Source organism: Peromyscus maniculatus, chromosome 5 (genome assembly GCF_049852395.1).
Source record: "Peromyscus maniculatus bairdii isolate BWxNUB_F1_BW_parent chromosome 5, HU_Pman_BW_mat_3.1, whole genome shotgun sequence".
NCBI lineage: Eukaryota > Metazoa > Chordata > Mammalia > Rodentia > Cricetidae > Peromyscus > Peromyscus maniculatus.
In genome coordinates, this window is record NC_134856.1 from 29622263 (window position 1) to 29647652 (window position 25390).

Below are 25390 nucleotides of genomic sequence, written 5' to 3' on the forward strand. Positions count from 1 at the left end.
TGGAAGAGCAGCCATTGCTCTTAACCACTGAGCCATCTCTCCAGCCCCGTGGGAGCAGGTTCTTGGTGATGGTGGGGAGAGCTGTGGGGTGGATGAAGAGGAGTGGGAGCAGGGTCTTTGGTGAGGAGGACATTAGGTATCCTGATAGGCCACTTTGCCCCGCTCCCTTAAGTCAGGTCTCATTGACCCTTGAACTAGGCTGACAACCAGCGTGCCCTAGTGATCTGTCCCTGCTCTTCATAGTCCTGGGAGTCTAGGCACGTGGGCCACACCTGCCTTTTGACGAGGGTACTGGGGGATTCCAAATCAGGGCTCTCCCCCTGAGCAATCTGCTAAGTCAGTTCTCCACCCCCAAAGGCAACTTTTAGTGAGGAAAAGTTTATTTTGGCTTATGGTTTTAGTTCGTGGTCACTTGGCCCGACTGCTATGGACCTGTTTGACAGTCCTCACAGGAGTGGGAAGTGGAGGAGCCTGGTTTTCTCCTGGAATCACATGACAGTGTCTGAGAATCCCTTCGTCAGGCTTGTGGAGTGTGCTGCGTACTGTCTGACGTAAGGATTGGGGAGTAGAGAATGAAGAGCGGCAGACAGCTCCTCTGTAAACTCTGGGCTCCTTTAAAGTCGACAGTTGTCTTCATCGGTGCGTCTGAAAGGGTGGTGTGGCTGTGCAGATGAGCCTGCTGGTGACCGGTCATTCACACTTGAGGAACCGGATGTACCCTGGAACCACAGCTCACAAGGTTTTGTTTGCTGTGACACCACTGAGTGACACCACTGAGTGCCTTTTGGCAGTGTCTGTCTGAGTGACAGGTCTGATTTATCTGCATCCTTGTAAAACAAAAAAGGATTTTAAAAAGTGCTTTTGTGTTTAGCAAACAGAAGTAAATTTGTAAAAGAATTTTGACTTTTTGTGACTTTGAAATTAAGTTCAAACCTTAAGACTGAGAGTCACTTTGAGTGGGAACCTCTGAGTTCAGTGCCTGAGGTGAAGACAGATGGGGGGAGTGGAGAGGGAGTGGGCACCCCCATGGGAGCCAGTGCAGGCATCGGTGAGCACGTGACCTGGACCGTGACCTGGAAGGTGTGGGAGAGCCAACAGCAATGAAGGGCGCTGGCTGACTTTTTAATAAGTCACATAAGCTCTGAGTTTATAGTAGGAAGAAAAGCTAGAATAACATGGAGTCCATGGATGCTAGAGATGACCTTCAGTTGGAAGACTATTTGCCCTAGCATGCACAGTCCCCAGCACGTCATAAAAGTAGGCGGGGCTGGCACACATCAGTAACTGAAGCATTCCAGAAGCTTGAGGGCCAGAATGCTTCACATACCTGGATTGGGGTATTATTTTGTATAAAGCCACGGCGTTGTAATATCTGCAGTAATTATTTTAGGGAATCAAAAATGTTTTAAGCTGCTGTGGTGCTTTGAATAAGAGTGGCCCCCATAAGTTCACATGTTTGAAGGCTTAGTTACCGGAGAGTGGACCTGTTGGAAAGGATTGGAAGGATTGGGAGGTGTGGCCTGTTGGAGGAAGTGTGTCACTTCAGGTGAGCTTCGAGGTTTCAGAATCCCATGCCAGGCCCGGTCTCTTCCTGCCGCCTGTGGGTCAGGATGTAAAGCTCTCAGCTGCGGGCCACGGCCGCCTGTGTGCCACTGTGCTTTGACTGTGGTGATAATGGCCTCCCCTGAAACTGTGAGCAAGCCCTCAGTTAGTGCTGTCCTTTCTTTTTTTTTTTTTTTTTTTTTTTTTGGTTTTTCGAGACAGGGTTTCTCTGTGTAGCTTTGCGCCTTTCCTGGAGCTCACTTGGTAGCCCAGGCTGGCCTCGAACTCACAGCGATCCGCCTGGCTCTGCCTCCCGAGTGCTGGGATTAAAGGCGTGCGCCACCACCGCCCGGCTAGTGCTGTCCTTTCTAAGTGCTGCCCTGCCCTGGTGTCTCTTCACAGCAGTAGGCCGGTGACTAAGATAGTTGCTAAGAGTCGCAGGAAGGACAGTCATTCTCAGATGGTCCGAATTAGTGTCTACACTGTCTGTCCATCACCAAAAAGGGCTGCTGTTTGCCTTTAACCAAAACACGATTTCAAAGTAATGTCAGTGCTAATGGTCTAGGGGACACACAGGGCACGGGCAGCCCGATACTGACGTATGCCAGGGCACTTTACCTCTGGCGGGCAAAGGCCTGTGTTAGTATTCTCCCGAATAAAGAGTTGGAAGAAGGTTTTGTTTCCCCCCAGAACGTACAGTGTGGCTCCGTGGGTAGAGTGCTTGTCTGGCCTGGCCGTAGGAAGCACTGCACAGTGGTGGCGGCAGTGGTGACATCATGCTCTCTTGAAGTGTCACTCGCTGTGGTTACCTGCAGGAGAGAAGAACAGAGTTGTGCCCACCCACTTTCCCACAAGGCCCTGCCCCCTGGAGGATTTATAGTTAGTTACAAGGGTAAGTCACAGAGGGTTATAAGCTTCTCATACCCCAGGATTTACAGGCATTTAACAGTTGCTGGGTGGGGGGAGAGACAGCTGAGGGTACTTAGCCTTCTCAGCAGTCAGCAGTTGCTGGGAGGGAGCTCTTTTCTTCCTTGGGTAGCCTCCTGTGCTGCTGTGAGGACCCCCATTCACACTCGTAGGTCACCGAGCCACAGTCGGGTGGAATCCTGTCTTTGCTTCCCTTGTGGGCTGGAGTAATGGGCCTGAAGAGCCTTTTGTACCGTGGGCCGCTCCAGCCTCTTCTCAGATTCCTGGGGCAGGCATGGAGGGTGAGACAGCTGGGATCATAAGGCCCGGGTGGAGTCAGCTCAGGGGTGCCTTTGGCCTCAGCTGAGTTGATGAATCTTGGGACCGTGAAGACGCCTTAGGAGATGCTGGTCACAGGATGCATGTGGTGCCCCTCAGAGCCCCCCACACTGGCATGCAAAGGGCAGCTCGGCAGGGGCCAGCCGGACTTGTTTTGGTTGAATTTCTGTTACCATTTCAAATGGCTTCTTATCTTTAACATGCTGAAGGATATCTACATTTTTAATTCTATCATCAGCTATCGATAGTTGGGGTGAATTTTCTTTGTTATGTGTGAGGAAAGGTAGGGTGTTAGTGTTTGTGTTTAAAGAAAAACAACAGGAAAAGACAAAAATAATAATTCTACACAGTGACTATGTATGCTTTTGTTAGATTTATGATAGAACAGAGTCTCTCGAGAAACACATATGTTTCAAAAAGACAATTTAAAAATTCCCAGTGATATAATAAAAGTAAATTTGTTATTTAGGCAAAACCCAAAGGTGTAACATTAGATCACCTTGTTACTTTTAGAACAAAAAATGACATTTCGTTTCTCATGGTGTGTGATTTCTTACCTAAAATTTTTACTTACTAGGTTTATTTTCCTTATTTGTCTCGTGTACCCAGTTCTGTGATAAACAGCCTGATGGTCTTTGTTCAGGGCATCTTGTTCCATTTAATTGCTTCCGGAAGATGTAAGGCCTTCGTTCCCTCAGGAAGGGGTCCTGCTCTAAGACTGTCAGTGTTACCCCGGCGTCAGGCTCCTGTTGAAGACATTGACCTCATGGATTCTCCTTAGCAAGCTGCTGGCGATTCACGTCCTTCCTGACCTGCCCAGCTGATGGTTTCTGTAGAAAATGCACCATTGCTAGCGGCTGTGCCGTGCAGCTGCTGGGCCACGCACTGTGAGCACGTCTCCAGGACTGCTCGGTTGATAAAGCACCGAAGTTCATCAGGACTGACATCTGCGCGTGGCAGAAGAGCCAGTCTACAGACCTTGACCCAGTTGGCCATTTTTCTCTTAATTAGTCACGATTAGGTTGTTGTTGGCTGATTGCCCAGGTTGAGGATTCCGAGATCGGTTGCCTTTGCCTCATGCTTGCAAAGATGGTCTACACATCACAGCCGGTTTGGAAGGGTAAAAAAGAAGAGGAACAGGTGTCTGTGTCAGAAGCGATCCTCAGATTTGCCAATAAGCTGCTGGGTAATCTTGTAGGCCACAGGTTCTCCCCGCCCCCCTTGAGACAGGGCTTCTCTGTATATCCCTGGCTGTCCTGGAACTCTCTCTGTAGCCCAGGCTGACCTCGAACTCACAGAGATCCGCCTGGCTCTGCCTCCTGAGTGCTGGGATTAAAGGTGTGCGCCACCACCGACCCGCTTAGGCTACAGTTTTTTACATTTTCCTTCAGTATAGAAGTAGGTGTGGGAAGAGAGTCACTCGTAGTTCAGCTCAAGGAAAGCAAGGAATAAAAGATTGTAATGGCTGTTGACTGATACAGATTCTAGATCTTGCAGTAACGAGTTCCCGAGGGCAGTGTGTCTTCTTAGGTTTGCCGAAAATCTGGTGTTCTCAGCTTGAAGCTCAAGGTCACTAGAAAGCCAGTGTTTTCTGGTTTTGTCCAGGTTGGTGTTTCCAGTCTTTGCTGTCATGTGCCGCTCATCTTGATTTCTCCTCATCTGCTGTGGCATCCATAGCTTCTTTCCAATCATGGCTTCTGCCTCCTTCACTCAGAGGCCTTCACCCCAGACTTCTCTCAGTCTTACCCGATGCTGTTTCTCCTGTGTAGACACTCACTCTTCTGTCCAGTTCCTCAGAGAGTTGGATTGGCCCAGCACTGCGGCAGTGTCTGTGTTTGGAAAGGTGGTCGAGCCTGGCTCTTGCTGGCCCTTCCTTGGCTAGCCTGACTGTTTGCTGCCTCTGGACATGCAGCCTGCTGCTGTCTAGTAAGCCTGTGGTACCTGAGCGGTTTGTGTGGAATTGCCACCTCAGCGGGGCTCAGAAGAACGGGGCCAGGTGGATTGGGAGACCAGGGACTTGACAGATACAAGCCCAGCAGTTGTGGCGCAGCTTGCCGTGTGCATCTGTTAGTCTGCAAATGCTTTATTTATTGAAAATAACTGTTTTCCCCCTCGTTCTATGAAGACTAGAGGGCAGACACACATGTCTATAGACTTGTGATTAGTGTTTTCTAGTCTGCTTTTTTGAGATACAAAGCATATCTCACGATCCATTTACTTAAAACATACAATTTGGTGGCTTTTCTTTTTCCTCCTCTGGTTTTTTGAGACAGGCTTTCTCTGTGAAACATCCCTGGCTGTCCTGGAACATGCTGTATAGACCAGGCTGGCCTCGAGCTCACAGAGATCCTCCTGTCTATTAAAGGCGTGCGCCGCCATTGCCCGGCTGGTGGCTGTTTCTAAGTCCACAGATTTCTGCAGCTGTCATCTGTTTTAGAAAAACCCCTGCCCATCAAGAAACCGCTCTTTCGATGTTGATAATGTGTAGGAGTAGTATAGAGCTCAGGCTTCAGTGCTCTGCTCAAGGAGGTGCTCACTTTCCCTCGACTTCTTCCCTGGCCTGCCTATTTCAGCCCTTCTGTGTATCTCCTGGGGCGAGGTGATTTTTAGGTCTGCTGTTGTCTGTTTTTCTAGGAAGGTCAGCCTTAGGGAGATGGATCTGGATTACAGTGTTTAGTGTGTGGTAGGTCATACTAAGCTGTTTGCAGGATGCACTGTAGGGCTGGTATCTGGAGCCGGTGAGTGGCTCCGGAGACCTGAGTTTGATCCCTGAATCCAGGTAAAGGTGGGGGACGAAAACTGATGCCACAGATTTGTCCTTTGACCTACAGATGTGCGTCACCACCCCAGTGATGTTAATTTAAAATTTTAAAGCTGGTTTCTTCATTTTACTCAGAGGGAAACTGAGGCTGAAAGGTAACTGGTAGAGCAAATTTATGCATCAAAGTGTATCTCCTTGCTTCCATTAAAAATACAGTACGAGCTGTATCATTAACTATTTTCTAGTAATCACCAGAGGAAGGTGAAGTGCGTGTAGTGTGTCCACAACACTGCCATTTAGGTGTGTAATCAGCGTGGAAGTTATGAGGCACTTTGCACAGCCCTCCCTTTTTGGGTGGAATATTAGAGTCTACTGTGCATGTCTGGCTTACGGGTTATCTCCATTTAGAAGAGCCGTATTCCTCATTAATTAATGTGCTAGCGACTGCTCTGCTGGAGTCAGACTTTGAAGTCTCTCGATGTTTCAAGTCACTTCCTGTCCAGTTGGGGGACGATCGAGAGCAGTGAGTGGCAGGTCACTTGCAGGGTGTTTGATTTTCCCAGTTAATTGAGGGAAGTATTTGAGACTCTTTTCAGATAGCTTGTGAATTTTCACAGATGATGACATCAAGATCTAGAGACCTTAAATAAAGCGACCAAATGTTCCAAGTTTTTAATTGGCTGGGGGCATGAGTAGAAGGAACGCTTTTGTTGGGGAGTTAACGGTGGGCCGGGCCCTTAACTGTACCCTCACAGAGTGTGAGTAACTCCTTCCTGCAGCCCCTTGGCAGCATGGGCTTGGAGTTGTTCACTGGAGTAGGTGGCTGCTTTTACCCTGTACTGCTGCTCTGGTCTTCAGATTTGTGTTGACTGGTGCTAAGCAAGTTCAGAGGCGGGCTCTAGGAAGCGCCAGAGGAAGGAGAAAAGGCAAACCTGCTGAATCCTGCTAGTAGCTGCTTCTGTTGGCCTTTCCCAAGCAATGGAGCTGGCTTCTTCTTCCTTTTTTTTTTTTTTTTTTTCTGAGACAGGGTTTCTCTGTGTAGCTTTGCGCCTTTCCTGGATCTTGCTCTGTAGACCAGGCTGTCCTCGAACTCACAGAGATCTGCCTGGCTCGCCTCACGAGTGCTGGGATTAAAGGGGTGCGCCACCACCGCCCGGCAGGAGCTGCCTTCTTGTTTAGTCCTAGATTCTGATTTTGAGAAATAGATTCTTTACCTTTAGAAATTCCTTTTGAAATGTAAATATGCCTCTGATGAATGTGTTTTGACTGGTTCCACTCTTCATTGCTGTTAGGTCTTAGAAATTACTTGACATGGATGCAGATGGTAGTGTGTAAGCATATAGGACAAGGAAAATGGGAGTGGATGGAGGCAAGATATCACAAATGACAAATCCTTTCTCTTGCCTTTCTTGAGCGGGATGCCAGGCTAGGGTAGGGATGTGATTAATTGAAGAACAGACATCTACTCTTTTACGTGCTAGGAGTTGAGACAGGATAGTGATTTTTACAGAGGAGACAAGAGTGAGACCTCGACATAAACAAAGTAGTAACATCAGAACGATCTGTCACACTTAAACACACATGAGCTCGGAAGGCCCGTACCACAGTGTGATAGCTCTGTTCCTGGTGGCTATGAGAAACATAGTGAGTTCTGAGTTAGTACCTCTAAACACAGACTCAATAACTGTCCGAGGTAAGATGCCCTCCAGGAGAGGATGTCTTGAGAAGCTGTTGTGACACTAGTCCCCAGAACTATGTTAAGATCCTTTGAGAAACTTTACAGAAACTGGCTCCTTCAGATTTTCTTTTGCTAAGTGATTTTATCATCTTGCTTTAGGATGCAGGCTGGGCTTGGTAGTTTGGAGAGCATGCCAGGTGCCTCTGCTGTGTGTGGCTGGGCTGCAGAGAGACTGCTGTGGACCATGAGTGAACATCGCCTTGTGTTGACAGTCACCTTGGACTTCAGCGGGAGTCATGATCGTCTAGGGGTGTTCATTAACAACTTCCTATTGCTGTGACAGGGCCCTTGAGAAACACAGTTTATAAGGGGGAATAGCTTATTCTGGCTCAGTGTTTTCATTGTGGTTGGCTCTGTTGATTTTGGATCTGTGGTGAGGCAGAGACATCTAGGAAACAAAACGGAAAGGCCTGATGTCTTACTGTCCCATCCAGGGTGCGCTCAGTGACTTAACTTCCTTCCAGTAGGCCTGATGTTTTAAAGTTTCCGTCACCTTCCTGGAACGCCACGGGCTGGAGAACTAACCTTTATTTAGCATGTGGGCCTTTGGGTCTGCTGTAGTATGGCGGACTGCTCCGAGAAATAGTTTCTATTACAGAATATCAGATCAGAGCAGGGCCAGTGGGAACCAAAGGGATTGGACAGGGTTTGTGGAATCTGGGACATGAGCGGGGTTCTCTTTCCTGCATTTTCTGCTTTTAAAAATACCTTTAGTTTCTGACACAAGGTCTTAGTGCTGCCCAGGCTGCCTTGAGGCCTTGGGCTTAAATGGCATGATCCTCCTGTCTCAGTCTCCCTCCTGGAGGGGACTGTTGGCACACATTCCTTAATGGTGGCTTTTGAGCTAATTCTCTCTAAATAGGAATAAATTAAGCAAGCAGATATTACATGTCTTCGATATGATTATGCTGCAAAGGTTATTTTTCACAAGTATGCTTGTCCTTAGAAACTGTTCTAAAATAGATTCTGGACCATGGAACCCTTTCTGTATCTAATAAATCCACAGGTACGCATCATCTTGCTTATAATCTGAGAGCTTTGTGATACAGTGAAGCCATTCAGCATTGCAGATGTTCATGGACTCCAGGCTAATCCTTAGCATAGACATAGACTGAGGGCTGTGATATTATTACATTGTAGTGAGTGGAGACATGTAGGGGTGCATGATGTATTCCTTGTTGCTGTGACCCAACACCCAGCAAGAAGCAACCTAAGGAAGGGCAAGCAAGTTTGGCTTACTGTTTGAGGGGATACAGTCCATCAGAATAGTGCTGCAAACATGCACATGGCCGGAGAATGAGGGGCTGGTCACGTGGCTTCTGCAGTCAGGAAGCGGAGAGTTGAGGACTGGTGTTCCTCTGACTGGCCAGGCTTTCTTCATTTTGGTTTCCCAGCCCGTGCAGTGGTGCCACGCTTGGGTCGTGAGAGCCTCCCCTCAGTTACACTTCTCCTCAGTTATGCTGTTCTGAATACACCCCACGGTCTGGCCCAGAGGTGTGTCTGCTAGCTGACGCCAAATCCAGCCAAGGTGATAGTGAGGCTTGACCATCGGAGCCAGCCTGCTGCATTTTAAACATCAACATAGTGTTCGCCAGTGTGCCACATCCTTTTCATTCCTCACAGAATGCAGGCTAATGCATGTGTGGTGCTGCGTTTTTTGAAGTAAAATATACTCCATCATGTGGCATCCTCAGTCCTCTGGGGAAGGCTGCAGGAGGAAGCTGCATGCAAACAGTATTTGGAGTCAGGTGTAATTCATGGCATGTTCTGTGTTGCTTTGGACGCATACCATGCAATGATTATAGTAAAGCAAGCTCAGTAATAAATCTGTTCAGCTTTGTTTAAACCCACCAGTTCCTAAGTTTATTTAACTAGGCCTTCTCTTCTCAAAACATTCTCTTACTTCTCAAAGGACAGAGATGGGTAAATATTGGTGTGACTTCTGGCTGGATGAACTGGAAGTGACCATGTGGCTGCGGAGGTTTTTTCCTCAGTCTTACGTGAGGAGACGGAGAACTGGCTGAGCAGTTAGGAGCACTGGCTGCTCTTGCGGAGAACCCTCGTTTGCTTCCTAGCACCCACACGGCAGCTCACAACCCTTCGTGACTCGGATTCTGGGGACCTGATGTCCTCTCCCTTTCTGGCCTCCACAGGCAGCAGGCACATACATGGTGCACATACACACACTCTGGCAACATATGTACATTAAATAAATTAAAAACAAGCACACCCATGAAAAACATTCTGTAGTCCTTCTGTGTCAGAATTTAGTACAGCTGGGCGTGGTGGCGCCCGCCGTTAATCCCAGCACTTCGGAGGCAGAGGCAGGAGGATCTCTGTGAGTGTGAGCCCAACCTAGTCTGGAGTGCAAGTTCTAGGACAGCCAGGGCTATATAAAATAGAGAGAATCTGTTCAAACAAACAAACAAACAAACAAACCAGAACAGAAACCTTAGTCCCCTTGTGAACATAGTGTCTTGTTTTAAAAAGCACCGTGAAAGGGCTGAACTCTTCCTGTAAGTCCCCTTAAGAAAACGGCTGTTCCTGCTTCTGTGAGAGAAGACAGAGGACACAGCAAGACGGGGCCAGGAGCTCGAAAGCAGAAAACAGAACACGGTGGAGGAGGGGGACCAGGGCAGACGACAGAAAGCCAGGACAGTGGGCCTCCAGCAAAAGGACAGGTGAATTAGACCCTGCTGCCGCCGTTTGATGGGTCTGCCCCCATAGTTCACACAGTAAGGCTTAGTCCTCCCGTGGTGGTGGATCTTTCAGTGTTGGAGCCTAGTCGGAGGGCTTTAGAACTGGGGGTGTTCCCTGGCCAGGGGCTGGGGGTGACACCCAGGCTTTTTGGCTTCTTTGCAGTGATCCTGTAATTTTTTTCCCCTCTTGCACACACTTGTCATCAGAGGCTGAACCACTGTCCTGCCCGCCCTAGCCTTTCAGCTTTCGAAAGTGTGAGCTCTATAAACCTTGGTGAAAGCATACCAAGGGTATTTCATTATAGCACTGAAAAGTGGACTAATGTAAACAGTGTAGGAAGGCTGCAGAGACGGAAGTCACACCACCGTGAAGAGGGAATGTACCAGCGAGTGCCCCCTTCCCGCCCCCTCCCCGCCCCCTCCCTCCTACAGCTGGCCTGAGAAACTGGATGTTTCAGAATGACTTCCAGACATTTTGCTGGTTTCAGCCGTACATCGAACCCTCAAGAAACAGTTGTGTTTGGCTGGCCTGTGTCCTGGCTCTGGAATATTCAGAAGGTGTAGTAAGATCTTTGACAGAAGTCACTTTCTCAGAGCAGTTATGCCGGGCTCTCTTCGGCAAACCCTCCCTGCCCTTCCCTACCCACCCCCTTCTGTTCTCCGTCCCGTTTCAAGCCAGAGGGACCATGAAGCTGAGCTTGGCAACCCTTGTATTGCTTTCTTGTAGTCTAAAAATATTTTCTGATGAAGAACATGTGGTTGATTTGAGCAGAAAGCCGGTCAACTTACTATCCCAAAATCCTAAAGACTGCTATTAACTCCAGCTCGACAGAGGGTTGCCCTCCCCAGAGCGGTTTCTCTAGCTAAGAGCTGCATCTAGTGAACTTGACTTGCTGACTTTGCTCCGGATGGAGGCTTCAGCATACTGACACCACCCCACCCCCTTGTCCTGGGACCTCATCAGCCAAGTTTTCTGTTTTTCCAAGGAATGTTGTTAGGGTTGGGGAGTTATCTCAGTGGTAGAGAGCAGAAGTCCTTGTTTGGGTCCTCAGCTTGGGGTGGGGTTGAGTGTCAGGGGTGGGGGGCTGGACAAGACAAAATGACAAAAACAAAACAACTTCCCAAGAGCCCCAAAACCCAACCAACCAGCCAATCAACCAAGCAAAACATCCATGAGGCAACCAAAGAATATTGTTGCCATTTTAGACTAGAGATAGATTATATAAACTATAGGAACTGAATGGATTTGATGACAGCTTTTAGGATTGTGAGTGTGCTGTGTGGACGCACACGGAGGCCCGAGCAGGACATTTCCCGTCTGTCGCTCTGCCTTACTGTCTTGACGTGGTCTTTGGCTGACCTGGCGAGCTCTCGGGATGTCTGCCTTTACCCCGTGACATGAGTGCTGACTTGAACACAGGTGTCCATGTTTGCGGGCAAGTCCTCTTACACATGGAGCCATTTCCTCGGGCCTGTGGTTTCTTTTTAAAAATTTTTTATTTAAAAATATGGAAAGCTTCAAGAATTTGCATGTCGTTCTTGTGCAGGGACCATGCTGGTCTTCTCTGTATCGTTCCAATTTTAGTATATGTGCTCCCAAGCGAGCACTTATTTTTTAATTTTTAAAGTCAAGGTTTTACTCTGTAACTCTGGCTGGTCTAGAACTCACTATGTAGACCAGGCTGGTCTCAAACACAACTCAGAGATCTCCCTGCCTTTGCCTCAAGTGCTGGGATCTGAGGTGTATACTACCGTAGCATGGCCCACGGTTCCATTGTTTGCATCCTGATGTGTAGTGTTGTGTCCTTATTTCTCCTAGAATGGGATGATCTTGGAAGGAAGCCGTGATCTGTTTCACTGGTGAGACAGTTTCTCAACATACATGGTTCTGATCTTTAGGGAGGCACTGAAGAAGGGAGAAATGGAAGTATCTATTATAATTCATAATTGCAAATTTAAGGTTCTATATTTCCCTGCTTTTCATGGTTTCAAACAGATGGAAAATTTAAAAAAATGAACGACACATCCGGCATTCCGTTTCAAATATGTTCACCAAACTGTCTTTATGTGGTGAAGTCCAGTCTGCTGCCACTGTCTCCCTTTCATTCTGAAGACTGACAGGTCCTTTCCACAGCGGTGATTAGTATTTCAAGTGATTACCCTGGGGACACACAAAGTCCGTGTAATCAACAGTGATGATATATTTAGCCCAGCTTTCCTGCTGTATAGTTAATACCTTTTAATTGTTTAGAAATTAGGCATCAAGCCGGGCGGTGGTGGCGCATGCCTTTAATCCCAGCACTCGGGAGGCAGAGGCAGGCGGATCTCTGTGAGTTCGAGGCCAGCCTGGGCTACCAAGTGAGTTTCAGGAAAGGCGCAGAGCTACACAGAGAAACCCTGTCTCGAAAAACCAAAAAAAAAAAAAAAAAAGAAAAGAAAAGAAAAGAAATTAGGCATCAGTTTGTGATCACGTTTTTGTTCGGTTTGCTAAAATGCTTTCTATCCCTATCATTTCAGTTTAGAAACTGTGGGAAGCTTCCAAGGGACCTGTTTTCATCTGTTTGCAGGTTTATAGACCCATGGCTGGAACTAAGAACATGTTGGGAACGCCTTAGGTGACTGCCAACTTTTTCTAAGCATGGAATCAAACAGTACATTTTTGGGTGATGAATAATTAGAATGTGTACTGAAAAATAATTCTTTTATGCACATGTTTCACATTACAGACTAGTGCCTGGCCTACTCGAAACAGAAGAAAAACATGTTCTGAGCTATCATCGTGTGTGCCGACTGTGTGTACTGTGTGTATTTTCAGGAACCACCATCGTGTGTGCCGACTGTGTGTACTGTGTGATTTTCAGGAGCCACCATCGTGTGTGCCGACTGTGTGTACTGTGTGTGTTTTCAGGAGCCACCATCGTGTGTGTCGACTGTGTGTACTGTGTATATTTTTCAGGCAGGCTCTTGCAGTGTTGCTGGTCTCAAACTCGTGGGTTCAAGTGATCCTCTTGTTCAGCATCCCATGTGGCAGGAACCACAGGCGTGCACCACCACAGGCGTGCACCACCACAGGCGTGCACCACGGCACCGACTTTGGAGAGATGGCGTGTCCCCACACTCGCAGTCCTCTGCATTCTTGTCACTGCCTCAGGCCACACGTCATTTGGGTTATAGCGAATGATCCGTGGGGGACACCCATCTCTTGCTTTGAGCTTATTTCCAGTTTATCACAGCAGGTAGGCATCCTAGCCTCTATTCCTGTGATTTTATAGCACTATTAACTTCCGTCACCGGCGTAATTAAACAGTATAACCAGTACTTATTGAACACTTAATTGATGCCAAGCAGAGTACTTAAATTAGGCAGAGTTGTTCATATTTTGGCCTGAATTCAAATTCTCTGTTACTTTGCTCAGATTACTAAATGTCTGGGAGCTGCGACATGGAGTACTTGTCTTAGTCAAAGCGAAGTACCCTGGACAGACAGATTGGCTTCAGCAGAATGTCGCTGTCTCATCCTTCTGGCTACGGAAATCTGAGGTCAAAGCGTTGGCAGCCTCCTCTGCTGCAGATGTAAATCTTCATATAACCTCTAACACCGATTTCTGTTGCTGTAACAAATGCCTGTGCTAATCAACTTAGGAAGTGAGGAGGTACATTTTGGTTCATAGTTTTGAAGGCTTTAGTCCATTACCAGTCGGTTTCATTGCTTTGGACCTGTGGTGGCACAATGTGTCATGGTGGGAATAGCAGAAAACTCTTCCATGCCCAGGGTGGAAGACAGAGGACGAGACCCGGGTCCCACAGCCAGCATGGAGGACCCCGTGATCCAAGCATTCCAGTAGGCCCCACTGAAAAGGTACCATCTCCCACGGCCTAGCTGGCCTTTTAGCCACACGGGCCTTTGGGTCATATTCTAGATGTGCTCCCCAGGGCAGTGTATTTTAAGTGACTTTGGTGTGACATTGTTGAGAAGGGGACTTCTTAAGTAGGGCTGAGTATGGGAGGTGGCGGTTGATCCTGGTGAAAGGGTGAGCTTTTGGTTTGCTCCACCCCTTTCCAGCTGTGTCGGTTTGCTCCACCCCTCTCCAGCTGTGTCGGTTTGCTCCACCCCTCTCCAGCTGTGTCGGTTTGCTCCACCCCTCTCCAGCTGTGTCAGTTTGCTCCACCCCTCTCCAGCTGTGTTGGTTTGCTCCACCCCTCTCCAGCTGTGTTGGTTTGCTCCACCCCTCTCCAGCTGTGTCGGTTTGCTCCACCCCTTTGTAAAGTTTTATCCCTGATATGTAAACTTAGTGCATGCGTAGTGTTAACTGGTTCCTGGCTAGAGGTCAGGGAACACTTTTCTTTACACTCTATCATGTGTGAACAGTAGGTGTTGGTGAACTTGTGTTTCATGTATGTGCCTCTGTACAATTTTCCTTGACCCTATCAATGCCTCTAAGTAATTTAAGACTAGTTCAAGGGTCTCTTATGGGAAGTTTTTAATGCTTCTGCTCTCTTCCCTGCTACTCTCATTTGAAAATAGGTCAGGTTCGTTTCTTCTTTAGCCCACAGGAATGCTAGAGCCCTCTCTGGGTTTAGTAGTGACCTTCAGCTTCCTCTCTCCCTGATTCTTCTGGTGTGGGATGTATCTGCCAAAGGACAGTTCAGATTTCAAGGTTTAAAATATATCTGTCTGTCTGTCATCTGTCTATCACCTACTTAACTATCCATTCGCCTGCCTACTCACGAACCATCCTATCCATCTATCTGTCTGTCTATTATCATCTGTCTTAATCTATCTACCATTCATCTGTCTGTCTGTCATCATCTGTCTTTATCTATCATCCATCCATCCATCCATCCATCCATCCATCCATCCATCCATCCATCCATTCATCCATCTATCCAAGAAGCCAGGACCTTGGTGATAGGCAGACATTCCAGTGCTGAGTTATACTTACAGCACTTTTGAAAAGTTTGTGTTGCTTAGGCCTGCTCTGAACTTCTCCCCTCCGTTACTACGTTTTGTTTTGGTAGCACTGGGCATTGAACTCAGATCTTTGAGCATGCTGAACTTTTTAACCACTGAGTTGTACTACATGCCAAGTACCTCCAGGTTTGTTTTTCTTTTGGTATGTGCTGTACCTGTTAGTGTGTCTGTGCAGGTGCTCATGGAGGCCTGAAGTCCACAGTTGATATCAGTGTCCTTTGTAGATTGCTCTCCACCTTTCCTTCAGGAGAAAAAAAATCCCCCTTAAAAACCACATTCATTCATTCATTCATTACGCTAGCCTTACCTTTAGTTTTTTTTTTTTTTTTTTTTTTTTTTTGAGATAAGACATCACTTTAGCTAGCTGGCTGTCTCTGTCCCTTCTCAGTGCTGGGGTATAAGATGTGTTGCCATCCCGGGAGAGGGGGTGGTTTACATGAGCTCTGGGGACCTGACCTCTGGTCCTTCTTCTTGTGCAGAAGGCATTTTATTGAGACATCTCTCTAGCTCTGCTTTTATTCCTACTGTTTTTTTTTTTTTTTTTTTTTTTTTTTTTGTTTTTTTGTTTTTTTGTTTTTTTGTTTTTCGAGACAGGGTTTCTCTGCGTAGCTTTGCGCCTTTCCTGGAGCTCACTTGGTAGCCCAGGCTGGCCTCGAACTCACAGAGATCCACCTGGCTCTGCCTCCCGAGTGCTGGGATTAAAGGCGTACGCCACCACCGCCCGGCTTATTCCTACTGTTTTTTAAAACCACAGTTGTACGCATAGATCAGAAGTTGGTGTCAAGGTAGGGAGTGAGAAGCCGCTTGGAAGGAAAAATGAGAACAGGCTTGCGGGCTTCCGTCTGAGCGCAGACGTGACGGTGAGTGACTGATGCTGGTTCCTCCCAGAATGCTCCTCAGCTCGTGACAAAGCCTTAGCAATCCTGCATCACTCTGAGAACTCTTAAGTAAAATCAGTGTGAACTCCCAGGGTACAAATGGTCACAGCATTATTTAACTTGTTGACTTCTGGGAGAAAATATGTATTCTATAAATAGAGCGTTTCCAGGCATTTTCCGTATTAATTAGAACTTTCCCAGTGTGCTCTCTGCAGTTGAACAGGGTTACTGAATGCAGTTTTCCAAATGAAGCTTGGTTTCCTGAAAGCTATTTTGGTGTGGTGGATAAGTGCAGCTGTTCATATCTCTTTATTTTACTCTGAGTCATTGGGTGGGCGGAGCTGACGAGAGCTCCAAAGGCAGCTCGGAGGCAGTTCGGTGGGGCTGATGCTTTTATAATGGACTAGGAAGGATTTAGACAGACCCCATTGTGTAATTGAGTGGCTGAAAAAGGAGTATGTCGTGTGCAAGACCTGGCAGGTGTCTTCGCATGTGCTTCCTTTGGTTTGTTGGTGGAAGCCGTGTGCTTTTCAGCATAAGATAGCGTCCTTTGGGCTGAGTAGGTAGCTTAGCTGGTAAAGGACTTGGCTAACATGCAGGAAGTCCTGGTTTCAGTCCCCAGTACTGCATAAACAGACAGGATGGCTCCTCCCTATAATCCCGATCCCGCCCCCGCCCAGGTAGAGGCCGGAGGATTAGGAGTTCAAGGTCATTCTCAGGCTGTTTAACGAGACAGTCTGGTTACATGGGATCCTGTTATTAAAAGAAAAATAGGGCTCATGGAAAACATTCAGAAGAATGAGACCGGGGATTGCCACAGACGAGCATGGCTTTGCGGATGGGAGGTTTGATGTCCAGCACCACACACACAAAGGCTAAAAGTACGCATGTTGATTGTGGACCGGTGTGACCTTATTTTGTGGGTAGTTATGGATGTGTAAAGGACCCCCCAGCTTCACAGAGTTTCACAGTAATTCCGCCTAGTTCATCCCAGGTTTGAATTTTGCTCTGTCCTGTGTGTTTATCACTTGGGAAGAGAAGTATTTTTTTTTTTTTTTTTTTTTTTTTTTTTATGAAACAGCTTTTGGCCAGGCTTGATCCGTTCCCCTGCATAGTAAAGTGGCCAGTGGCAGGCTTCCTGTTGTAGGATCCCAGCTGCTCAGGGCTGGCTTGGGAAGCAATGTTAAGTTGTCCGGCTGTTCTAGGAAGCAGCTCAGATCCCTGTGTGGGCCGTTCTGAATTATGACGGAGCGAACTGACATGGCAGTATTTTCTGGTATGTGGTTTCCAGGGTTACTGTGATCTTCCAAATAAGGGTTTAAAAACAAGCATGTTTTTTCTTGGTGAAGTTTAAAACAGTCTGTTAAAAAGCATTCGCTGTGAGTAATAAAAGCCTGGGGTCCAGTGGAATGATAGGCCGACCATCCAGCCAGGTGAAGGGGGAGGAGCATGGCGTTTGTTCTCTGCCTCCCACTGAGATGCTGCCAAGTGGGGAGCTGGTGAAGCCCCTTGTTAGAATGGCTTTCTTCTACCCATTGAGTGGTTCTTGGTCAGCTCTAGAGCACAGCCTGGAATGTGGTGTGCAGTTGCTTGGGTGGTGTGTATCAGCCAGGAGTGTGGGCCCGGGAACCCCCCTGTCTGGGTGACTCCCAGCTGGCTGTGTCTGCTGTGTGAGCTTGGGCAAGATCCTGGCCTGTCTGTGCCCCAGTCCTTAGCTGCCAGATGGGGTGAGGAGCATTTACAAGTGGTTGTGGGAATGAGGTGAGTTACTGTCTCTAGGCATATGACACACCTGACAGGAATTAGTCCTGTATTGGTATGGACTGTTCTCGTAAACTTGGCGTAAGTTCTTTGGTCAGACCCAGCAGACGCTCCGTTCCTGCTCACCATCCCTGACATAATTTGTCCTGGGTTCTCCAGCTCAGATCTTAAGTTCACCAGGCTGGGTAAGCATGAGCTCTTCTTAGTGGAGTCTACATGGCCACATTCCTTGCTTCAGATAGCCAGTGTCCTTTGATGCATTGTTGTGCACATAACAGTGTGTAGGAGGAGGACTTGGCCTGAGTTTGTGTCTGCTTTAGGATGACGGTTCCATTCGAGGGATTTTTGAGATCACAGCTTTACTTATTTCTTTCTAATTTTCTTCATTCTGTTGCATACATATTTATTTATTCTCAACCTTCTTGGCCCACGCTTTTGTTTGTCTTGTGGCCTGAGGCCACCTAGGAGTTACAGAGCTTGTTTGGGAAGATTGCATAAACTCACATGATGCTTTGTGTGTGTGTGTGTGTGTGTGTGACACACACACACACACACACACACACACGCGCGCGCTTTCTCCTCAGAGTGCACAGAGGCAGAGACAATAAATATTTTGTCATTACAGAGTTCCTCAACAGCATGTACTTGGTTACATGTCCTTTACTTACTTACCTATATGCCCTTTAGTGGGTTGCCACAGCCCTTTCCTGCTTGAGGATGGGAGGTGGGAAGGAAGGGAGAGACAGAGACAAAGACAGAGACAGAGAGAGAATGAATATGAATGAGAATGTCCCTGTGTGTATGTATTTGTAGAGCTAGAGGTTGATGTCAGGTGTCTGTTTCAGTAGCTCTCCACCTTATTTTTGAGACAGGATCTCTCCCTGAACCTGTAGCTCCCTGATTGGACTAGATTGGTTGTCTAGATAGTTCCAGGTATCTACCTGGGCTTAAATTGTGGCTTTGTGGCTCATTGGCTACAAATAAGCTAAGCAGTAAGCTTTAGACTTCCCGTGGAACATGGGTCTCTGCTCCCTTCTGCATATAGGGAAAGGATGTAAAACACCTTGTCAAATGCAGTACCTCCAGTCTTGAAGTTGGTGGCATTGTTGACCCTAATAGAATGCTTATTGTGCATTAGGAATTGTCTTGAGGTGTATGTAGTACGTTTGTTAGGTCCATACTATTGCTACAGTACCCATTTTACTTATTAGGGAACCAATGTACGGAAAAGTTAAACTGAACACAGTGACATTGGACCCAAAACTCAGACTTGAATCTAGGCCCTGAATGTCATTTTCCAGAGTTTCCCCGATGGAGAAGTTTTTGGCAACTTCTCATACTTTTCATCATATAAAGCTGCCTCTTCCTGCCCTTTTAGGTCTCTGCACAGCACTTTATATGTTGCGGGTGCTTTGTCGTCTGTAGACCTGCCCCTGGGCCACAGATGCAGACTGCACAGAGAAAGTTGATTTTTGCAGATGTCGCTGGCAAATGTTTACAGATGTTCCTACGTGAGTCCTGCTTCCCCTCTCAGGAATGCCTTGTGGTGTTCCCAGACAGCCGCGGCTTGGGACGCCATGCTGTGGAGTAGTTGATAAATGATGAAAGGGAGGCTTTCCAGACCCTTCACTTCTTGCTTACGCTTGCTTGGGCCTCGCTAACTTGGGGCTGTGCTGCAGCTGCTGGGCTGATAGGAAGCACACGCTCCTCATTGGGAGTGATGGTGTTTTGGGGAGCTCAGGGACACAGACTACATCAGAACCCAGACTCACGCTTGCTGTTGTAGGCCAAAAGCACGCTTTGGGGTTGTTCTGATCCACAAGGGCAGTGATACCTGAGTGAATGCTTGGTGTGTGGTGTGTGTGGTCAGAAGCTTGTCTTCTCTCCCTGCCTGTTGACTGCAGTCACGTTGAGATTCTGTTTGGCCAGGCCAGAAAAACTCTGCAGAGTTTGACTTGGCAACAGAGTGTGTGATGCACTTACAGCTGTCGTAGTCAGCCGCCCTCGTGAGTGTGCGTGCACAGCACTGGTGTCAGCCGCCCTGAGTGTGCGTGCACAGCACTGGTGTCAGCCGTCCTGAGTGTGCGTGCACAGCACTGGTGTCAGCCGCCCTGAGTGTGCGTGCACAGCACTGGTGTCAAACTGCTGATCATGGATGCGGCCTTGTCTCGGTTCTGTACTCATGTTCCTTAGCATAGACACTGGGTTTTCTTGCTTTGCTGGTTGAATTAAGAGCTCTGTGGCTGGATGGAATGCATTTCAAACTTCTCCTCATCTTGACCCAAAGACCTGGAGATGTAGCCTCTGACAGGGCTGTACTGGCGACTCCTTCACACACCGACAACCTGCTTCTCTCACTGGCAGGATGAATTGTGAGGTGTTAGGGGAGGATTCTCTGCTTTGGATTTCTTTTCTAGTGTATGGCCTCTTTTGCCTCTGCTCTTATGGTTGTTTCTGTGTTTTAACAAACCTGTTTCTGAAAACAAGACTTATTCCCTCTAGGCCAGGAGGAGTCTTGAGAAGTGGAAATCTTGGAACTCGTAAAGGACTTTGGGGTTCAGACCCTCAGTAGTGAAGACGGCCTGGAGATCCTGGAGGTCCTCTAGGGGCCCAAGAGGAGCAAAATGATCGGAAACGGGTGGACTTGTGTCTTACGGGCCTGGCTTAGGCATTTACAAAACCCGGATTTGAAATGGTTTTGGTGAGTGTTGAGAGTGAGAGTCTTGTCTCCAGAGCTTGCTTCTGGGCGGCAGTGTTCAGAGGTGCTGGGTCACTCTAAGCTCACGCGTGGATTAAGCCATTGAGGGCAGATAGAGAGTGGCAGGTGGAGAGTCTGGAGGAAGTGGCCTGCCTCGGGCTGCCCCAGGGTCAGCTCTGTTCTCTTCTGCCGTGGTGTTCTGTCCCGCCACAGGACCAAGGACAGTGGGGCAGTCTAACCCTGGAATGAAATGGCCAAAATAAATCACCTTTTAACTTGATTTTCCTGTTATTTTGTGACAGTGGTAGAAAGCCAGCTAATCTAATGAGTTTCCTTAAGTTGGCGTGAAGAGAGTGAGTGATGGGTATTGTTTGTCATATGGTGGATGTCGCCAATTCTGATTGACAGTAAGTTTTTTGTCCTGGTATAAGTATAGCTGGGATTCTGGGAAAACATATGCTTGCCGTTTCCAGTGTGCTACCACTCTGACCTAATCGATGGAACTCCGCTGTGACTGCCGAGAACTTGTCATGAGGACACTGGTTAAAAGTTGCTGTCTCTGTCCATGCATAGTGGCCTAGCACAGCAGTCAGGACCCGGATGCAAATCAGTCTCTGTGAATTTGAGGCCAGTCTGGTCTGCATAGTGAGTTCTAGGCCAGCCAGAGTTAACATAGTAAGACCTTGAAAAAAAAAGTTGGTGTCAGGCAAGGCTTGATAGATCATACCTGTAATCCTGCCTCCCTGGAGATTGAAGCAGGATCGTAAGAAATGAGCGGAGTTCAAGGCCAGCCTGATGCATCCAAGAGTTCTAGGCCCATCTTGGTGACAGTGTAAAGCTTCCTTGTCTCAGAGAGAGAGAGACACACACACACACACACACACACACACAGAGAGAGAGAGAGAGAGAGAGAGAGAGAGAGAGAGAGAGAGAGAGAGAGAGAGAGAGAGACAGACAGACAGACAGACAGACAGAGAGCCAGAGAGAGAGACAGAGAGAACCAAAACACCAGCAATAAGATGTTGTGCTGGCGGCAGTCTGTCCAGTCTGCAGCAGTCTCTTTTCTGTGTGTCTGGATGCAAACCCTAGAGCAGTGTTCTCAGCCTTCCTAACCCTGCGGCCCTTTAATACAGTTCCTCATGTTTGCTGACCCCCAACTGTAAAACTATAATTTTTGTTGCTACTTCATAACTGTAATTTTGCTAGTGTTATGAATCATCATGTGAGTATCTGTGTTTTCTAATGGTCTTAGGCCACCCCCGTGAAAGGGTGGTTGCCACTGGTTGGGAATGCTGTCCTAGAGAAGTTCATAGTACTTGGCAGTTGCTTTCTCCTAGGAACTATTGAGAGGCCATTCCCAGTTGAAAAATTCCTGGCCTAGGCATGTAGCCTTAGAGTGCTGAAGTCTTCTTCAGCACCAGGTTCATGGCTGCCTCTCTTTTTTGCCTAAATTTGGATCTTTCTGCAGTCTGTTGTAGCCCTGGCCTAAGGTGCTGTATGTTGTCAGCTCCATTGTTGTTTAGTTAGCGTCAAATATGTGGAATGAGTTCAGGTGGAGTTGAAAGATGATGGGGAACATTTAGAGATCTGGAGGAGGAGGAAAGTGAACGTTCATCATCCGGGCTTTAAGGGCAGGTAGGGATTAGGTAGCTGAGGGGAGGGTTCTGAACACAGAGGTGGAGGAGGAGGTGCAGACTCCGCTCTGGGGACTGAGCAGGTCCGCCCGGAGCATGTCTGCAGGATAGGCATTCTTGTCTTCTTCCTGTCTCAGAGCCTCTGCTAGCCCAGCTGTTCCTCTTGGTCTGTGCTCGAAGGAACGTTTCTAGCAAGTTCCTGGAGATATGGATGCTGCTGCTCTACAGGTTCCTCTTAGAAAAGCTGAAACTGAAACACAGAGCTGAAACTGTTGGAGCAGAGTCGGTGTGTTCCTCGGACAGCCAGGATGCACCCATGTGTACTGTGCTGTCCTGTTGCACAAACACTGACGAGCCTCAGGAGTGGGCAGTCCTCCGTGGGCAGTGGGAAGGCAGGCACTCCTCCGTGGGCAGTGGGAAGGCACTCACTCCTCCGTGGGCAGTGGGAAGGCACTCACTCCTCCGTGGGCAGTGGGAAGGCACTCACTCCTCCGTGGGCAGTGGGAAGGCACACACTCCTCCGTGGGCAGTGGGAAGGCACTCACTCCTCCGTGGGCAGTGGGAAGGCAGGCACTCCTCCGTGGGCAGTGGGAAGGCACTCACTCCACCGTGGGCAGTGGGAAGGCAGGCACTCCTCCGTGGGCAGTGGGAAGGCAGGCACTCCTCCGTGGGCAGTGGGAAGGCACTCACTCCACCGTGGGCAGTGGGAAGGCAGGCACTCCTCCGTGGGCAGTGGGAAGGCACTCACTCCACTGTGGGCAGTGGGAAGGCAGGCACTCCACCGTGGGCAGTGGGAAGGCAGGCACGCACTCCTCCGTGGGCAGTGGGAAGGCACTCACTCCTCCGTGGGCAGTGGGAAGGCAGGCACTCACTCCACTGTGGGCAGTGGGAAGGCAGGCACTCCTCCGTGGGCAGTGGGAAGGCAGGCACTCCTCCGTGGGCAGTGGGAAGGCAGGCACTCACTCCTCCGTGGGCAGTGGGAAGGCAGGCACTCCTCCGTGGGCAGTGGGAAGGCAGGCACGCACTCCTCCGTGGGCAGTGGGAAGGCAGGCACTCCTCCGTGGGCAGTGGGAAGGCAGGCATGCACTCCTCCGTGGGCAGTGGGAAGGCAGGCACGCACTCCTCCGTGGGCAGTGGGAAGGCAGGGATGATGTTGATCAGGAGAGACTACCAAGAATGGTAACACAACTGTGGGGAAGAAGCCGTGGCTGAGGCTGCAGCAGCTTGTGTTAGGAGTGCATGCTGGTGAGAGCAGGCTGCTGTGTGTGTGTGTGTGTGTGTGTGTGTGTGTGTGTGTGTGTGTGTGTGTGCAGCGGCTTGTGTTAGGAGTGCATGCTGGTGAGAGCAGGCTGCTGTGTGTGTGTGCACACCCAGGAAGGTGGTAAGAGGAAGGCTGTCCATGTGGCCTGGGCTTCCTTCAGCTTGTAGCCTGGAGTTGAAGACCCCATGGACAGAAACTGTTCTGGGGAAGACCTCAGTTTTTAGACTGAATTGAAGCAGTTTCCTTCTGAAGAAGTTATTGTGTATCCTGTGTTGTAAAGAAAGCTCCATGTAATTTTTTATACCTTTAAATTTTAATGCTCCCCCCCTCCACTGGTTCTCATTATACAGTCCTGCATTAGCCTGGAACTCACTGTGCTAACCAGGCTGCCTCTGCCTCTCAAGTGCTAGGATTAAAGGCATGTACCACCATGCCCAGCCTTTTAATTGCTTTGAATGTCTGAGCTTTACATGAGTCTGAATATTGTAATCTTGTGTTTCCCAGTTTAATCTCCTACTATCCTGTAGTTTAAATGGAACAATATAGATGTATTTATTGAAAACAACACTAGTAACTTCATGGAAATTCTTTAGGTCCTTCACCCTTACAGTCTTGCCAAACTAAAAGTGAGATCATATTGTTATAAGTCACTTAGACTTGGAGCTCTGTACCTCTCAGTGATGGGGTTGCAGTATATTGCCACATGTCCTGTCCCCTTATCTGTTTGTAACTATTTTGTAATGAATGGTCATAGATAACACTTAGTTTCTTCCCTATTATTCAAAGTGATGCAGAATCATCTAGAAGATTTGGAGCATAACTATAAGATTGAAAGCTAAAACTTGTTGATAAAGTGTGTATTTAGCTTGTGTGAGGCCTCATGTTCTGTCCCTGGCACCCAGGTGGGGAGGGGTTTTTGTGAACTACCTGTAAATTCTAACATTGACATTTATTTCACTCAGTCCTTTCTGTGGCTCCAAGTCCTTTGGAGAGTGCGGTGGATCTTGGCTAGGATTCCTTGGTAAGCCAGCAGGAGGACTTAGATGACAAATTCTTTAGTAACCAGGTGTCTGGCTGCACCTCCTTCCTGGGAGGAAAAAGTCAGGGGAAGAGACCCTGACCTGGTGGAATGTAAGCTTATCACAAAATGCACTTGGATGGACTTCAGGAAGGAGGAGGCTAGAATTGCTCAGATGAACCACATCTCACCACAGGGATCTGTAGAGAGGACCACGGAAGGGGGAAGTCACTGTGTGTCCTTTAGAGAGAAGGAAGTACCTGAAGTTGTGACAGGTCAGCCTCTTGTGGCTTGCTGCAGCCAGGGAGGAACTTCACACAGGATGACAAGAGGCAGGGCCAGGCTTGAGGCAGGGTGCAGCCAGCTGATGCCCCACAGAGGCTGCCTGTGAGGCTCACTCTGAGGGAGCCCAGCAGTGGCCTGCTGTGCTGTGGAACCTGTAGAGGCAGGGACACAAAGCAGCGTGGGTTGTGTATGGGGTCAGCCTTCCTCCTCCACCTTAGGGAATTCTGAAGAATGAGAGGGGAATAAAGGGAATGCTTCCATCTTAGTTTTGACATTCCGATCCCACAAGATTAGGGAATAGTTTGCTGGTGAAGCCTCCTCGGTTTCTTAGCCATGAACATGTTTTTTCATTTAATTTATTATCTCTCTCTCTCTCTCTCTCTCTCTCTCTCTCTCTCTCTCTCTCTCTCTCTCTCTCTCTCTCTGTGTGTGTGTGTGTTTGTGCAGGCACGCGCACAGGCATGTGAACATGTACAGGTATGTGCATGCCACAGCGCATATGTGGAAATCTTTGTGGAGTCAGTTTTCTCCATCTTTCCAGGATCAAAGCTCAGACTGTAACAAGCATTTTACCTGTGGAGGCATCTTGACAGCCCAGGCTGTGGGCGATGAGTCTCCTGATTCTCCACGCCCAGATGAATGCTTAGTTTTTGTCCACTCTGGGCTACTGCTCACAGTGGGCCTGACGTGGGCTCTCCCTTCACACTGGGGGGTCTGAATGCGTGCGTTAAGGGACAGGGAACAGCTTTTACAACTTGGAAGCTTCTTGCCCAGAGCTCATCTGTGCTGCTACTGTGAGGCCCGCCCTTCTGTGTTCCTTCTTAAACAAGACAGTAACAGGACTTGATGCATCAGAATGATTTTGACATGCTAACTACTTCACTAAAGAAAATATTATT

At 48.3% G+C, this 25390-nt stretch overlaps 1 protein-coding gene and 1 non-coding gene across 6 annotated transcripts in view; one reads left to right on the forward strand and one right to left on the reverse strand.

Annotated features, from left to right (window-relative positions):
- Positions 1-25390, forward strand: part of LOC102904570 (rho GTPase-activating protein 10) — a 300700-nt gene that overhangs the window by 14616 nt on the left and 260694 nt on the right. Inside the window, exon 1 of one of the 5 annotated variants that reach the window (XM_076571476.1) lies at positions 2017-2434. The exons of the other annotated variants lie outside the window; for them this stretch is intronic. The gene's annotated coding sequence lies outside the window, so the exon portion shown is untranslated. Of the gene's footprint in view, positions 1-2016; positions 2435-25390 lie in introns of those variants that run through there. 5 annotated transcript variants of the gene reach the window in all.
- LOC143273648 (U6 spliceosomal RNA) lies at positions 11488-11593 on the reverse strand. The gene has a single exon (XR_013051830.1). It is a non-coding gene; the product is annotated as a U6 spliceosomal RNA (small nuclear RNA).